We start from the raw sequence: 10,246 nt of genomic DNA, 5'->3' as shown, positions 1-10,246 counted from the left end.
CATTCGCCTACACACCACAGGAGAAAGTGAAGGCGCTAGCTGACAGCCAGGAACTTGCCTTCCAGCCCAACATCCTCCCCAACAATCCGCCTCACACACTCCTAGTGTCAGAACAAATAGCCAACATGCGACTAGCCACAACCACCACGGAACCTCTCCTTACCACAGAAATGGAAGTGAAAAGAATAATTAAATCTCTGAAGAACAACAAAGCGCCAGGAGCAGACAAAATCCCTTCCCTCGTCCTCAAACAACTCCAACTCCCTGCCCTTCAGGCAATCACATCCTGCATCAATGGCATCCTACAAACAAACTCCTGGCCACACACCTGGAAAGAAGCCAAACTAATCCTACTCCCAAAACCAGGCAAAAATCCCAAACTACCAACCAGCTACAGACCAATTAGTCTCCTCAACACGCTGTCTAAAGTCGCAGAGAAAGTGCTAGCTCGCCGCATCCAACTACATCTGGAAGAACATCGTGTAATCCCGGACTACCAGTTTGGCTTCAGGGCTCGTCACTCCACCACGCAACAATTAGTCCGTATTACAGAACACATTACACACGCATTCAACTGGCGCCAATACACTGCAGCTGTCTTTCTCGACATAGAAAAGGCGTTTGATCGAGTATGGCACGAAGGTCTGCTACACAAACTCCAGGTCATACAACTCCCGGACACATACATCAAAACATTAGACTCATACCTCCATCACCGCTCATTTCGTGCACACATTCCAGGCGCCATATCCACACCTAGACCAATACTAGCAGGGGTACCGCAAGGCAGTATACTAGGGCCCCTGCTATTTAACATATATGTAGCAGATCTCCCACAACTACCTGGAGCCAACATTGCGTGTTATGCAGACGACACCATGCTCTATACAAGCTCCCTCAGCCCCCACCTGGCTGTACGAAGACTGCAAGATTCGCTACACACCATAGAAGCATGGTTCACCGACTGGAGGACATCAATTAACGTAGGCAAATGCGAAGCCATCATATTCACGCGCCGACGAGTCCCAGAAAACCTGCCGCAGCTCAACCTATTCAATAACGACATCGAATACAAAACAACTGTAAAATACTTAGGAGTACACATGGACCGCGGACTCACATGGAAGAACCACATCGCCAGTAAACAAGCTCAAGCCAACGCAAGACTAGCAACGCTGTACCCCCTCTTAAACCACAAGAGCAGCTTAAGTACACATAATGGCAAGATCCTCTACACAGCCTGCGTCCAACCTATAGTAACCTACGCATCCCCAGCATGGAGCTACGCAGCACCAACACACTTGAAGAAACTACAAATCGTACAGAACAAATCCCTCAGAAGAATAGCGCAAGTTCCCATTTATGTCCCGATGCGCCTAATACACAAGGAACTTCGCATAGAAACACTGCACGCGCAACTCGTCAAGCAAGCCACTTCCTTTTACAAATCAGTCGAAACACACACCAATCCGCTCGTACACAACTTGGGACGATATAATCCTGAAGATGCCAGAAAATTCAAAAGACCGAAACACATTTTATGCGAAAAACCCCCGTAAACACTTAAAAAACACTCCGTCAAAATCAGTCGTGTTTTTCGCTCTCTCGCCAAGCCCGGGTCGGCGCTGATTGGCTGGTCCGCGCCGGTGGGCGGAGCCTAGGTGGGGGTACCCGCAGTCGGTTGCGGACTGGCGAGAGAACTTTCAGCCGAAAAACTCGTCTACACATTGTCACACTAAATTCCACATAACTTTTTAACTATAAACTCCACCGTCATGTTTGAACTGGCAAATTGTTCCTAAAACACTCACCATTAAGAAACCGTATCCTGATTCAACAAATTTCACCACCCTGATTTAAGAAAACAACGAGAATCGCCGTTTCCCCCTTTTCAGTGCAATTATCCCACATTCATTTTTAGTTTTCTTCCTAAATTATTGAAGTTTTGCAACATAATTTTCCCCCCACTCATCCTGTCATCTACTCTCCAGCAGCTGTGCTCCATGTTCCCCGCCCTCCCTGGGGGCCGCCACAGAGACGCCGCCCACAGTGCCTGTCGGCGAGGGAGAGGGCGCCATGTTCCAGAGAGCTGCTGCCATGCCCACCCGAATTTTTAGTGTTTAAAAATTATTTTAACGTCATAATTTTTACCCCCCCCCCCCCAGTGCTTCTAAACCACCCCAGTAGTGAAAAATATATGCATATATAATTGTAATTATTAATTATATATGCATATATATTAAATATTAAAAAATTTTTCGCAACATAAATCTAAACCCACGACTTCACCCATCATCTTGTGGCTCAGAGACGCCGGCCATAGTGCCTGAGCGCACGAGCCCCATTATTAGCCTAACCGGGCTAATAGCCATTAAACATAGTTATAGAACAATGTAAATATGTGTTTTTATTTTTAGTTGCAGGTCGCGCCAGCAGTTCCTGCCGCCCTCGAGATGCCGAGGCCTAAATAGCCACATTGCTCGTGCCTGCCGAGCACATACGCCGCATGGCGTGCTCAAAATGGCTCTTCCAGAAATCCCATCTGGGAGAGCCACAGATCCCATTCGCCCTCATCCGCTTCCTATCCCTTCGGGCCCTCGGTTGCGTTAACTTTTCACTCACAGGCAACAGGTTTCCTCCAGTGCGCTCGCTGGTTTACTGTTGTCTACCCTTTGCTACTCCCCATAGGCTGTCGGGGTGCAAATTCCGCACCCCTGCAGGCTTGACCGCGCCAGACGCACGTCGCCAGCTGCTTCCCCCTCCCTCACAGGAGAGTGAAGACAGCATAGGCAGTTACTCAGTTTATCAAATTAAGCGTATAGGTCCCACCTGGCACGCATCAATTCCCTCAGTCAAATCATTCCCTTTTGGTTAGCAGGGCTCACAAACACTTCGGCTGTGTGAGACTGACTTCAGCGTGGAGGGGCTGTAGTCTAAAAAAAAAAAAAAAATTCCCGTCTCACTCATCTAGCGACAGCGGCACAGCTCAGACCTACGATGCCCCCCAAGACGAGCGGTAAGGCAGCCAAAAAGGCGGGCAAGGCCCAGAAAAACATCTCGAAGGGCGACAAGAAAAAGAAGCGCAAGAGGAAGGAAAGCTACGCAATCTACATCTACAAAGTGTTGAAGCAAGTTCATCCGGACACTGGCATATCATCTAAGGCCATGAGCATCATGAACAGTTTCGTGAACGACATTTTCGAGCGCATCGCGGCAGAGGCCAGCCGCCTCGCCCACTACAACAAGCGCTCCACCATCACCAGCCGCGAGATACAGACGGCCGTGAGACTGCTGCTGCCCGGGGAGCTGGCCAAGCACGCTGTCAGCGAGGGCACCAAGGCTGTCACCAAATACACCAGCTCCAAGTGAGCAGGTCTGGTGTGCACATGCTTACATAAACGGTCCTTTTCAGGACCAAGAACATGATCATGAAAGGAAATGCTTCTGCTGCTGTTCTACAATTCCCTCAATCCCTATGATAGTAAATGTAAGCTTAACCAAGGCAGAAATATTTTCATTAAAAAAAGTCTTTAAGACGCATGGTTTACTGGCTGAGATATGTATATATTTTTTTTTTGCTTACTTCTGTGGTCATTAGTACATTGCTACAAATATATTTATATTTATATATATAAAAAAATAAATAAAAAAATCCTTTCTATTTAATTTAGTTAGATCATATATCAATATTAATGGCAAAGACCAGTTGCATCGATTCACTTTGAAAATAATTCCATTTGTGCTAAAACTGGACACAGTAAAAAAAAAAAAAAAAAAAAAAAATATATATATATATATATATATATATATACACACACACACATAATTCGAATTCATATTATGCTTAACTGCGTTTGAATTTGCAATCATGCACAAGATGTTTTGTACTTCGAAGTAAAAACAACATAATGTACTATTTAACTACCCACAGTACAAATGGATCCAAAAAAAAAAAGTGAATTTTCATGCAGACGAAAATGCTTACATTTATTCTATTTATATTAAGTACCCATTACTAACAGCTTATACTGGGTGGAATACAACAGTTGACATGATTTTACTTATATGGCAATTTAATATTTAACCAAAATTAATGGTAAACTAATATTTTAAAGTGTCATTTATGGCCCCTTACCTTCAGCATGTTTGCTTCCTTGCACACAAACGAGGACAAACACATCACCCAACTGAAAAAAAAAAAAATTTCACTTGCATCACAAATAATTTAAATTTTTTCACCACATGAAGTAAATATTTCGCAATAAAAAAAAATATAGCCCTAGGACTCGTGTGCACACCTTTTCTTCCCCACATCGCACACGCAAACAAAACTTCCAAATTATTACAAAATCACTCGATTATTATACATACATAAACACACATGTATTTTCCGAATAAGTGAGAAATGCAGGCCGATGAAAGTCAAATTTCGTTTCGGAAATTAAATCTCGCACAACTACCGACACATAACCAAACTTGCGTACATTTACATAGCATTAACCCTCTAAATAATAAACAAATGAAAGCAGAAAAAACAACATCGCTACCCACCGCGCGCGCTCCTGGCGGCGGGAGTAGGAACTACTTTGCACACAGACCGACATAGCCCCCTGCCAAAAACAGTAAAATAAATAATATATATAAGTCTTTTGGCGGGAAAAAATTTCTCAACCGCCTGGGAGCACCCTAGTGTGTGCCTGTCTTTAGGTTATGTTACTTTTAACTTCATTTTCTACAGGCAGACGCGAGGGTGCTCGCCCATTATTTTTATTTTTTTAAATTCTTTCCTACCTTTGGTGTGCCATGCAAGAATTTATCGTCAAAATGGCGGCCCCGAGTGCAAATTTCTCGTCTGCACTGCTGGCTGGATGATTATGTGATGTTTTGAAGGAGGGTGTTTTTTTTTTTTTTGTTTGGGGGGGGGGGGGGAGGGGGCCGCTAGCTTTTTTTTTTTTTTTTAAATTTTCTAAACATTCATCTTTTATGTAACAGTGTTCAGCATTAAAAAAATTTTAAAGAAGAGGCACTTACTCATCAATTTCAAAACAGCCTATGAAGAAAAATAAAAAAAATTTAAATTCATTCCAGTTTTATACATTCATGATTTGATCACATGTATAACTTTTCTTTTTTATTACCTTATTTAATTTTATTATTATTACTACTACTGCTGCTACAACCTAGAAGATACCTCAGTGATACTAATACCTGCTGGTAAAGTTAAAGGTTTCACCTTTCTTTCTTTAAACATATCACAATACCTTTCTTGAGTTAAATATTATCTAATGGCTTTAAGAAGTTATGGTAATGTTCATCAGTTATAGAGTGTGGGTTTGTGTGTGTGTGTGTGTGTGTGTGTGAGAGTGTATTTTGAAGAGGGCTTTGGTGGTTGGGATGGTGAGGGTGGTGGGTGTTGTGTGTGGGAAGGGGGGGGGGGGGAAGTAAAAGAGTGTTCATTACACGATTTCTCCTGTTGTTTGTAACAATCACACCTGGTATAGCTATTTCGAGTGGCAAATACAAACTGCAAAAAAAAACCATCTATATCATTGCCAACGGCCACATCACGATGAACACACCGGTTCTCGTCCGATCACCGAAGTTAAGCATCGTCGAGCGTGGTTAGTACTTAGATGGGTGACCGCTTGGGAACACCACGTGCCGTTGGCACTACTATTTTGCACCCTACAGAAAAAAAATTTTTTAAAAATTTCAATTTTCAATTTTTTTTCCCCCACAATCGCCACATTTCCCCCCCCCCCCCCTAACACACACACACACACACACACACTCTCTCTCAATCAATCAATCAATCAATCAATCAATCACTCACTCACTCACTCACTCACTCACCCACCCAGCAGCTGTGAATCTTTGCATGTGTATACCTCATACAAAATTCAAAGTGAAAAAATAAATATATAAGTGTATATGTATGTATGTATGTATGTATGTATGTATGTATGTATGTATGTATATATATATATATATATATATATATAAACACACACACACACCTATTTTGAAGTTTCTCTGTTTCAGTGGGCAGTTATGTATAATAATGAGAGATTCAAAAAGACGTTGATAACAATGTCATCAATGCCTGTTTAGTGTGCTCATTTGTTGGATGGTCGGCAGCAATACTAGAGGTGGTACAGCTGTAACCTGTAAAATTGTACCTGCAATGTATTGTGTATGGAAAAAAATAAAAATTATATCATCTAAATTTTTGTTATCCAACAATAACCTTCCCATCAATGCATGATGTCACAGTAGCCATAGCTCTACTCTTTCTGCCATATAACATTGGGAAAAAAAAAAAAAAAAAAAAGGAGCTATTAGAATAATAACAAAAGATAAAAAATCATCTAACTGCAGACCAAAATTCAAAAAACTTAAAGTCCTGACTGCCATAAATGAATACGTTCTAGAAACTTTTTATTCATTCTTAAGAAAAAGAAGAAAAAAAAAATTAATTTTTTTTTTTTTTTTTTTTTTTTTTAGATATTCGCACATAGGTATAACACCAGAAATGCTAGTAAATTGAGGATAGTTGAACATAACACTAGGCGATTTGAAAATGGACTAAATTACTTGGGAGTAAAACTTTACAACTTAATATCACAGAAAATAACTAAAACAATTTACCAGTATTAAAAAAAAAACAGTAAAAAAAATTCTTCTAGAATATCCTACCTACCCTCTGAAGCTATTCTTTAATTTGATTGATAATAGAGAAATTGAACTGTTAATTTGTTGAATGGACTTGTGATAACAGCTGCTTCATGTTTTGCATAAAGTTAAATTGTGTAACATGTTATGTATTTTTTTTTTTTGAAATTTTTTTTCTTGGTAACTTGCATCATGTAAATATTAATTGTCTGCACATACATGTTCTATATCCCGGAGCCTTGACTCCACGTGGGATCAACAGAACAAAAATACAAAAAAAAAAAAAAAATCCAGCTCACTAATCTAGGTGCATTTTGCTAACAATATTTGGAATATATATATATATTTTTTTTTGTGTAACATGCAAATTCTGTATTATTCTGCACACATTATTTATAATCTTCTATCATTTTCTTAGATAATAACTATTAATTCATAAAATAGATTGTGTGTGCATAACCTCCTGGAAACATTTGCACTTACCTCCTACTTTACTTTTTCATTTAAGCAATCCTATTCGCATGTATACACTTAGGTTGCAGCATCGAAATTGTGTAAAATTCAAAGTGTGTATTGCCTGAAAAAAAAAAAAAAAAAAAAGACATACCAAATATTTGCATACAGCGACACACTACATATTTGCACACAGTGGAGTTTTGCGGTAATTAACCTAGCACAATTTACCACACGCAATCACACGCCCGCGATGAGATAACACACTCGCTGTTTTCCTGTTGACCGGCACGAGGAGTAAGAAAAATTGATATTTACACGAGCACACACTCCCACACTAGTCACAACGTCGGTCATCAAGTTGTGTTGAAAATTCCTGTAGCCTCTGTTTTCCCAAATGATTTCACTTAAAATTTCATTTAACAAGACCATAAACAAATTTACAATACTAATTTCTTAAACAAACACTTCAGCGAACAAGTGACTGTCGCATTCATTACAAAGCTTACAACTTAACAGATGTTTCCGATGTGAAATAAAATAAGAAAATGTTTTACAACCAACCTAGAACATTTAGTCAAAACGTTTTTGTCCTGGTTTATGATTATTTTCCGTGACATGAATGTTTCAAAACTAATAAAAATACGAATGCAGCCAAATATAATGAAGTTAGCACTGTAACCCTTCTTCCTCCTTAATTGGAAGAGGGGTTGCGTCCCCGACTCACTCTGGGCGCGAAGGGAAAAAATAAATATTAAAACCAGGCATAAAAAGCTAAACAATATAAATTCCCCACACCACTGCCCAGGGGTCAGGCCAAAAAAATTCAAAGGATATAATAGTAGAGTAACCATTAAACAAACAAGAGGCAAGACTTTGGACGTATGTTATTAAAAAATAGAAATTTGCAAAAATAATTTTTACTATACATAACCATACAAGCTTAGTTACAAAAGCTGACGTTAATAATGGCAGCATCTTATCCCCATTTGCGATACTAACAATAACCTTTAAAAAATCGTAAAAATATAAATACTGATAACAACAAGTATAAAAATATATAAGGGCGTGAGGCGTGGCCACTATAAAATATCAAAATATACTGACTGCCCTAATACCAAAAATCAAACAAGACAATCAATATAATATATAAATATATAAAAAAATATTACAATAATAAAACTGAAGTACAAAAAATTTATTTAAATAAAGTTCTTAAACTCTCAATCAACGGTTTAGTCTTTCTTCAGATGTTCGTTGCTAAAGACTTGCCAAAAAAACAAAGTTAATATCCTAGGCGTGCGCTGGCTTCCTGACCTTCCTCACCAACTCCAGAGTCTAATGCCACGCCGGGCCATAGGTACGAATTCACAAAGGCGTGAACGATGATCAAAAAAAAATTATCTTATTTTTAAGGGAAATGTAGCAAAAACTCTTCACGTAACATAACCATGTTACCACAGAAGTATTTATCATCAGCTTCAAACAAAGTCTTACTTCTTTATTAACTTGCCAATGATTTTATAAAAACGTAGAATGGCCGCACCAACCAACATCAGGCTGCGCATGTAGTCCAATACCGATCGCATACTTTTAATAATACTGCACAAGCTGATATATTAGCTAAAGCCAACTTTAAGTATGCAAATTCCGAAGACAAAGTCTCAAAAACAAATTACAAAATGTTCGTTTCTTCCAAACTTATACTTTTATGGCAACTACAGGCAAACGGGCGACCATTTTTTTTTTAAAAAAATCCCACACTGGAACAACGTGTGAAAACAAATGGGCCTCTTCACCAAACTGGCAAATAAAAGTTCCGTCCAAATAAAATTTAGTATGGGAAAATACACAGTTCACTAGGTTTGCCAAAAACCAGTGCAGCACCACGAGGGTAAAAATCAAAATCGCGGCCTCTCTTTACCTTGATTTCTTCTGTACCACAGGGCAATCCATTTGCCCTGTCACCCATCGTGGAGCCTCCAACCCAATACTCTTCGTCGCCCGTTGCCGTCCGGCATACCAGTCCGCGCCGTCACATGGCTCTGTCCTCGACGATCGCTCGGCACAAACCCTCTCGCCGGCCCAGCTGATTTTTTCTTCCCGGCAAGCCGAATGTCTGACGTCATCAGCCAACCGCCGGGCGCTCACCAAGTGGTATTTACGTGAAACACAATCGATATTCTTAAACTCATAATCGATAGCTACCAAACGGCGTATAACTAATTAACAGAAACAAATATAATTAAAAAAAATTTACAGATAAATTAACATTAATTAAAAAAGGCGTAAAAATACGTGAAATAAAAACCATATAAAACTAGAGACCAGCAACAAAAATAAATTACAAGTAAAAATGTGGCCCTGCCGGCCACAACCTCCGCCTTGAACAAAAAAAAAATTTAAACAGCAATCTTAAATAACTAAAACGTCAAAAAAAAAACCTTGGACTTGGAGACAAAGTATTCTCAAAAACTTCTAATCCAACAAACCAGCCCAAACTCAAACAAACAAACCTGCAACAAGGAAAACTTGCCTCCAAAGCCTCAGTCAAAATTTCAACGCTCAAAAAAAAAAAAAAAAAAACAAGAGAAGGATTGTCCAACAAGTAACGGAAAAGACAAACTAAACTCACCAACCGAACAAACGGGATCTAAGTATGCCAAAACAAAACAAACAAGCTCCAAAGTCAAGACCGAAACGTATTAGACAAAACCTTCTCTCTCAAAATAATCAATAACTAAAGGTTGCAAACTAAAGCAAAGAACTATAAAAACAATAACCTCACAGGAAAAAAATCAAAACCATCACTGGAAATCTAAAAGACCACTAAAATTCCTGGTGCTGATCCTGCTCCCGCAGCTTGCAAATTAGCGTAAACCTGTTCTTTGGGAAGTTTATAAATCCAAGAAACTGCCATTATTAAAAAAATCAAAAAAGTCAGCAAAATCGCAAAAGTCCAAAGTCTCTGCCTAGCAGAGTGGCGCAGGTTGTAACCCTTCTTCCTCCTTAATTGGAAGAGGGGTTGCGTCCCCGACTCACTCTGGGCGCGAAGGGAAAAAATAAATATTAAAACCAGGCATAAAAAGCTAAACAATATAAATTCCCCACACCACTGCCC

General features: G+C 39.4%; 1 non-coding gene across 1 annotated transcript; it reads left to right on the top strand.

Moving 5' to 3' along the window:
- Positions 1 to 5,551: 5,551 nt before the first annotated feature.
- On the top strand, positions 5,552 to 5,670 carry LOC134543913 (5S ribosomal RNA). Its single transcript, XR_010077358.1, has one exon. It is a non-coding gene; the product is annotated as a 5S ribosomal RNA (ribosomal RNA).
- The last annotated feature ends 4,576 nt before the right edge of the window (positions 5,671 to 10,246 follow it).

This window comes from Bacillus rossius, unplaced genomic scaffold (assembly GCF_032445375.1).
Source record: "Bacillus rossius redtenbacheri isolate Brsri unplaced genomic scaffold, Brsri_v3 Brsri_v3_scf236, whole genome shotgun sequence".
In the NCBI taxonomy this organism is placed as follows: domain Eukaryota; kingdom Metazoa; phylum Arthropoda; class Insecta; order Phasmatodea; family Bacillidae; genus Bacillus; species Bacillus rossius.
Note: the sequence above shows the minus strand (reverse complement) of the source record. Positions and strands in the feature narration are given on the sequence as shown.